Here is a 7,663-nt window from a genome sequence, read left to right on the forward strand (position 1 = left end):
GGAAGGAAATGTTACAGTTCCATTTTAAAGGTTACTTGAAGTAGATGCTGCACTTGAGATTCACAGTGCATAGGCAAATTGAGATGAGAGAACAAGGGGTTCATTGTTCGTGGTGTGCAAACAACAGTCACTGAAATAATGGCCGAAAAGGCGGAAAAGAGTCCGGCACCATCAATACGGTAATTCTCTACCTTTTGTTGTATGGCGAACGAATAAGAATCACCAACACAGTGTCTGCTGAAGAACACTTTTATTAAGTAGCAATAGCGCATATACACAAAGCGTCAACATTCGAGACTAGAACCATGAAAAGATAAACATGTCAAACGTCCTTGATCAAAGGGTCTGCAAGTCAAACACGAAGATGATGTTTCATGTGGTTGATAGTTGATCAATCTGAACAGATACCTCCACAAATCTATGTCTAGATATATACTCTGTGAACTACCTTGAAGTGTGTGGCAGAGTGTATGTCTCATTGTACCAGTTGTTAGGGTCTCTTCATGTTCCATTCACATATGAAGCGTGGGAAGAATGATTGTTTGAATCTCTCTGTGCATACAGTAATTATTCTAATCTTATCCTGACAATTCCTTTGTGAGTGATACTTAGGAGGCTGTAGTATACTCCTAGACACCATTTAAAGCCGATTCAGGAGTCTGGCCGGCCGGGGTGGCCGAGCGGTTCTAGGCGCTACAGTCTGGAACCGCGCGACCGCTACGGTCGCAGGTTCGAATCCTGCTTCGGGCATGGATGTGTGTGATGTCCTTAGCTTAGTTAGGTTTAAGTAGTTCTAAGTTTTTTAGGGGACTGATGACCTCAGAAGTTAAGTCTGATAGTGTTCAGAGCCATTTGAACCATTTGATTCAGGAGTCTGCTGGTTTAGTTTCTTCAGTATCTCTGTGACACTCTCCCATGGATCAAACAAATCTGTGACCACTCGTGCTGTCTTTCTATGTATACAGTCAATATCTCCAGTTAAACCTATTGGTGTGGATACCACACACCTGAGCAATATTATTGAACCAGTTGCACGATTGATTTATAAGCAATCTCCTTTGTGTACTGATTGCACTTCCCTCGTATTCTATCAATAAACTAAAGTCTACCACCTGCTTTACCCATGACTGAGCCTGTGTGATCATTCCATTTCATATCCCAACAAAATGTTACCCCCAGGGATTCGTTTGAGTTGGCCGATTCTAGCAGTGAGTCCATCGATATTATAGTCATAGGATATTGGAGTGTACAATTTTTGATTTGTCAGTATGTAAAGCAAATTGCCAATCTTTGCAAGATCTGACTGAATATTTATGTAGCTTCTTTCATTCAGTACTTCATTATATATAAATGCATCATGTGCAAAAAGTATGAGGTTACTATTAATATTGTAAGCAAGGTAACTAATATGCAACATAAACAGTAAGGGTCCCAACACACTTCCCTGGAGCACACACAAAGCTACTTCTACATCTGACAATGACTCCCCACCCAAGATAACATGCTGTGTCCTCTCAACCAAAAGGTCCTCAATCCAGTCATAAATTTCACTTGATACCCCATGTGATCGTTCTTTTGACAATAAGTGTAGGTCTGGTATAGAGTCAAATGTTTTTTTTGAAATCAAGAAAAAATGCATCTACACGTTTCATTCAGCAACTTTCTGTCTAAAGCCCTACTCTCTGTTTTACACCTATTATGCAGTAATTTGTTTCTCTAGAAATTTCTTTATAGTGACTATACCATGTAGGATCCCTCCTATTATGAACTGCTCTACTGGGTACATATCTATCCAGTGCATGGTCAACTATTCTTTTAATCTTGAGCCAGCGTTCCTCTACATGTTCCTGTTCTGTGCTGAAAGCTTCAAGTTCCTCATTGAGGTATGATGCTACTGGCTTTTTATCTTGTTTACTGAATATATATTTCTTTCTGATTGTTTTAGTTGTCCTTTGTACTTTTGTAATCATTGTTGCCAAAACCACATCATGGTCACTCATACCAGTTTTGATGTGGATGTCGTGAAAAGGTTCAGGTCTATTTGTTACCATTAGATCCAATATATTGCCATCACGAGTGTGGTTCCTAACTATCTGTTCTAGGTACTTTCCAGAGAAGGCATTTAGTAATGTCCAATAGTGTGTCTTATCATGCCCACCCCTAACAAAACTGTAGTTTTCCCAGTTGACTGTTAGGGGATTAAAGTCTCCACCAATGATCACAGTATGATTGGGGAACTTACACACAAATGACTGGGGTTTTCTCTAAAGTTTTTGGTTACATCAGGAGATTCAATTGGTGGGCGATAGATGGACCCAGTTATCATTTTATAACCGCCCCTGATACTGAGTCTTCCCCAAAGAATGTCACATGCAGCTTCAATTTCTATTTTGGTTGATCTGAGTTTCTTGTCTACTGTGACAAACACAGCATCTCCATTTTCCATTTACCTATACTTTTGGTGCGCATCTAAATTTTCTCCAAAGATCTCATTGCTACCTATTTCAGATTGCAGCCAACTTTTTGTGCCTAGTATTATGTGAGCCTTACTGTTTTTCTGGAGTGCTTCAAACTCTGGCACCTTGTTGTGAATGCTTCTGCAGTTAACCATTAGGATTTTAATACTCTCACTTGTGGGAGGCATGTATCATCACATGACACAAGTTCCAATCTACTGCTCCCTCACCATCTGTCAGTGTAGAAAAGAAGTTTCAGTGACAAGCGCCTACACTCTCATACAGTAACCTCAAAGTTCATTTCATTTATTCAGAAATGCAGAAAATTCTATTGGAATCTGTATTCACAACTTGTTTTACAAAAAAAGACATAGCAAGATGGTCTACATAATGGATGTTTAAGCAAAGGCAGTTTTTGCGTGTTTATTTCAGATTTGCAGGATGAACTCAATGACTGGCGTAATTATTTGAGAATGGATTTAGAATCATATATCTATCTTTTGACACTCATAACTCCCAGTATAATATGAAAAAAAAACCTTGTATTGGGAGATCACATGAGTGCATACCTTAACCAACTGATAGGATCATTGTGCAAAGGTTTTACAAAGCAGGATCATGTTGTGATAGTGGGTGGAGCAGGAAACAGTATTGACAGGGTTCAGGACTACAATATTCAGTGTGACCTCGAAAAAACAGTATCTGCAATGAAACATACAAATGTTGGCTTTCTGCTTTCTTGCAGTATGATCGGCCCCAATTCAAAAGATCTGTCAGGTGGGTCAATATGGAGTTAGATCACTGCTACTTTGTCACGCTTGGGTTTGGTTCCTGCTGATACTATTGGTAGGTGGGACATTACAAGGCATGCCTTGCATCACAATAGGAAAGGAAGGGTAAATTGGCTGGGATGATAGTAAAATCCTTAAGAGGGTGGGGGCTCTGAAATTCATGGGAGTTCCTCTCTTTTAGGCTCAGATTAGTGTGCAATGATTCAGTGTTATCTGGAATTAAGCTTAATAAGATCCTCAGACAGGCAGATGTTAGAGAAGATAAAATACCACAACATTCTCATAAAAGTACAATGAAAATAATGTTAATATATCACAAGATTCTTATAAAAATTCGGTGAAAAATAATGTTAGTACGTTCCATCAGAATATCAGGGGATTAAAAAACAAAGTAGATGAGCTTCTTGTTTGTTTTGAAGATTTAGAAACTGAGGGTGGAATAGATGTACTATGCCTGTCTGAACATCATGTAGTCATAGATATGGAAAAGTTAAATGTAGGTGAATATTAGCTTTCAGCACATATAAGTATACATACCATGGAGAGAGGAGGATTTTCCATATATGTTAATACTGTTAATAGTGTTCAAAATTTAGAAAAAAAAATTATGTAGAGCAACATTTAGAAGCGAGTGCCTGTGAGTTTAAACTAAATAATGGTACTTTTATAATTGTAGTTGTGTATAGGTCTCCACTGGGAAATTTTCACCTATTTCTGAAAAAGTTGGGTTCTTTATTGTGCTATCTGTCAGACAGAGGAAAGCAAATTATTATTTGTGGGGATTTCAATGAAGATTTTCTGGAAGAGTTTGATCGAGAGACTGACCTTGATGTATTACTTGATTCATTCAATTTGACATTATTTATTGATTTTCCTACTCAGGTAGTACAGGAAAGTAGCACAGTGATAGATAATGTTTTTACAGACAAAGATAAATTTAATCAAACTTTTCCTGCTAAGAATGGTCTTCCTAATCATGATGTGCTGTACTGAGTACAGTATACGACATAGCTCCATACAGTGATGCAGGACAGTCCTCCAAAATAATGCATTCAATTAACGATTTAACAATAGTACATTTTAGGGAACCTTGCAAAAATTAAATTGGGGCAAGGTGTCCAGGGAACCTCACACTAATTTAAAGTGTAACCTATTTCATAATGCCTTTGTGGGTATATTTGAAAACAGTTTTCCTAAGAAAACAGTGAGACATAAGTGTAAGAAACTGTCTAAAAAGCCATGACTTACTAAAGGAATAAAAATCTTGCAAATAGACAAGGAAAATATATCTTATAGCTAGAACGAGTAATGATCCACACACAGTTAAACATTATAAAAACTATTGTACTATATTAAGAAAATTCATTAAGAAGTCGAGAAGTATGTGCATTATGTCTGAGATTAGCACCTCTGATAAAAAATTAAACAATTGGGAATATTGTTAAAAGGGAAACAGGGCAACCAAGAGTGCAGGCAGACTGTATTTGTATCAGACTCAATGCAAGTTTGTTAACAAAAAGTCAGAAGTAAATACTTTTGATCATCGTTTTTATTTGTTGTAGAGAAAACAGGATCCAGTTGTTCAGTAGAAAATATAAGGCTGTTTATGGAAGAGTCAATACCTATGCATTTTGATAAAATTGAAATTCTGCCCACCTCTCCTACTAAAATTAGGAAAATGATAAATTCACTCCAAAGTGAATGCTCATATGGAATTCATGGCAATTCCAAGAGAGCACTAAAAGCTTGTTCCTAACAAATCAGCCATACACATAGTAGCTCACTGAAAGAGGACATTTTCCTGGATAAACTGAATGATGTTACTGTTAAACCATTGCATAGAAAGGGGGATAGGTCTGATGTTAACAGCTAGCACCCAATCTCGCTTCAGACAGCTTTATCCAAAATCACTGAAAAAGTCATGTATTCAAGAGTAGCTTCACATATTTGTAAAACTCAAGTACTAACAAAATGTCAATTTGGTTTTAAAAAAGGCTTTTCAACCGAAGATGCTATATATGCTTTCACTGATCATGTATATTAAATGCTCTGAGTAAGCACACAGCACCCAAAGGGATATTTTGTGATCTCTCAAAGACTTTTGACTGTGTGTATCATGAAATTCTTCTAGATAAACGTAAGTATTGTGGTATGAGTGGGACAGCACACAAATGGTTTGGTTCATATTTAACTGGAAGAATGTAGAAGGTTGAAATTAACAGTACAGATGCTCTGTAAAAATCAGCAGAGTCATCTAACTGGATTGGTATCAAGAATGGTATTCCACACGGTTCAGTCATCAGTCCCATATTGTACTTTTAATGACTTGCCCCTCTATTTCATAAATATGCAAAGCTAGTTCTTTTTGCTGATGGTACAAGTATAGTACTTTGTCTAAAGTACTGGAGGGGACTTGGAGTGTGGGCCTATATAGATGTGAAACTTGGACAATGGAAACAGAAGATGGCTAGAGGCCCTGGAGATGTGGTGTTATAGAAGGATGGTGAAGATCAGCTGGAGAGGCAAAGTAGCAAATGAAGAGGTGCTTAGAAGAGTGCAGGAAACAAGATTCTATGGAGGCTCATCTACAAAAGAAGAGACAAAATTGTAGGGCACATCCTAAGACACAACATCATTGGAACAATAGCAGAAGGAGCTATTGAGGGAAGCAATCGGCAGGGCGACCATCGATATCATACATGCAGCAGATCATGAATGATGTTGGACATAACATGTACGTGGAAATGAAGAGGAAGGCAGACAGAAGGGAGAAACACTAGAAGAAGAAGACACACCCAACAAAGAAGAATCAGCTGAAGAAACTGTAAATACAACCCTTCATGTAATTATTAAATGGTTCCCTGGACTCTCATTACATTTTGAGAAAACACAGTATGTACAGTTCTAACACCATTGACAGATATTGACTTGCTACGGGAGAATGTTCAAATTTTTGGGAGTATGCATTGATGAGAAATTGAATTGGAAGAGAAACATTTATGATCTGCTGAAATGTATGAGTTCAGCTACTTATGCTATTAGGGTTATCTATCAGGGATATTGCAAATTTTGGTGACAAACATATCAGTAAATTATCCTACTAAGCCTATTCTCATTCACTGCTTTCATATGGCAACATATTTCGAGGTACTCGTTGCACAAAAGTGTGTAATCAGAATAATAGCTGGAGCACACCCAAGATCACCCTGCAGACATTTAAAGAACTAAGGATATTCACAGTACCTCCACAATACATATATTCACTTATGGCTGGTCGGAGTGGCCATGCGGTTCTAGGCGCTACAGTCCGGAACCGCGAGACTGCTACGGTCGCAGGTTCGAATCCTGTCTCGGGCATGGATGTGTGTGATGTCCTTAGGTTAGTTAGGTTTAAGTAGTTCTAAGTTCTAGGGGAATGATGACCTCAGAAGTTGAGTCCCATAGTGCTCAGAGCCATTCACTTATGAAATTTGTTATTAACACATCCCAACTCAAAAATACAAACATCAAAAAAAGTTTTGCATTACCTCAGTTCCAGGAGTTCTGGAACCTGTACGGAAAAATGGAATAGAGATCAACATAAACATCATTTCCGCCCTTTTTATTGCTCATAAATACCACACATTGCATGTTGTACCACCATACAGCGAGACCTTCAGAGATGGTGGTCCAGATTACTGTACACACCAGTACCTCTAATACTCAGTATCACATTCTCCTGCATTGATGCATGCCTATATTCGTCGTGACTACTATCCACAAGTTCATCAAGGCACTGTTGCTCCAGATTGTCCCACTCCTCAACGGCGATTCAGCGTAGATCCCTCAGAGTAGTTTGTGGGTAACGTCGTCCATAAACAGCCCTTTTCACTCTATTCCAGGCATGTTCGATAGGGTTAATGTCTGGAGAACATGCTGGCCACTCTAGTCGAGCGATGTCGTTATCCTGAGGGAAGTCATTAACGAGATGTGCACGATGGGGGAAGAAATTGTCGTCCATGAAGACGATGCTGCCGATATGGTCACACTATCAGTTACAGGATGCTATTCACATATGGTACAGCTGTTACGGCGCCTTCCATGATCACCAGCGGCATATGACGACGCCATATAATGCCACCACGAAACAGCAGGGAATCTCCACCTTGCTGCACTCGTTGGACAGTGTGTCTAAGGCGTTCAGCCTGACCGGGTTGCCTCCAAACACTTCTCTGACGACTGGCTGGTTGAACACACATGCGACACTCATCAGTGAAGAGAACGTGATGTCAATCCTGAGCGGTCCATTCAGCATGTTGTTGGGCCCATCTGTACCGCGCTGCATAGTGGCGTGGTTGCAAAGATGGACCTCGCCATGGATGTCAGGAGTGAAGTTGTGCATCATGCAGCCTATTGCACACTGTTTGAGTCGTAACA

This window comes from Schistocerca nitens, chromosome 2 (assembly GCF_023898315.1).
Source record: "Schistocerca nitens isolate TAMUIC-IGC-003100 chromosome 2, iqSchNite1.1, whole genome shotgun sequence".
In the NCBI taxonomy this organism is placed as follows: domain Eukaryota; kingdom Metazoa; phylum Arthropoda; class Insecta; order Orthoptera; family Acrididae; genus Schistocerca; species Schistocerca nitens.